Raw genomic sequence first — 240 nt, 5'->3', positions numbered from 1 at the left:
GGCGGCCTCCAAAAATGTAAAGGTCATATTGTCTTCTGTGACCTCTACGTGTGCGAAGCCCCCCATCCCAGCCTTGTCCGCCCATCTAAACTTGAGAGAGTCCTTCGGTACGGAGTCTGTGTGCTTCTGAGAGTCGTCGACAAAGTTGGCACATCCAATGACGAAGTACTCCACATCTGAGTCTTTCTCCTTCAAGTGCTGTAAAAAGAAGAAAGATACAGTTACTTCAAGAACACAGCT

Source organism: Branchiostoma belcheri, unplaced genomic scaffold (genome assembly GCF_001625305.1).
Source record: "Branchiostoma belcheri isolate BF01 breed outbred unplaced genomic scaffold, Haploidv18h27 scaffold46, whole genome shotgun sequence".
In the NCBI taxonomy this organism is placed as follows: Eukaryota; Metazoa; Chordata; class Leptocardii; order Amphioxiformes; family Branchiostomatidae; genus Branchiostoma; species Branchiostoma belcheri.
This window is presented reverse-complemented; position numbering follows the sequence as displayed.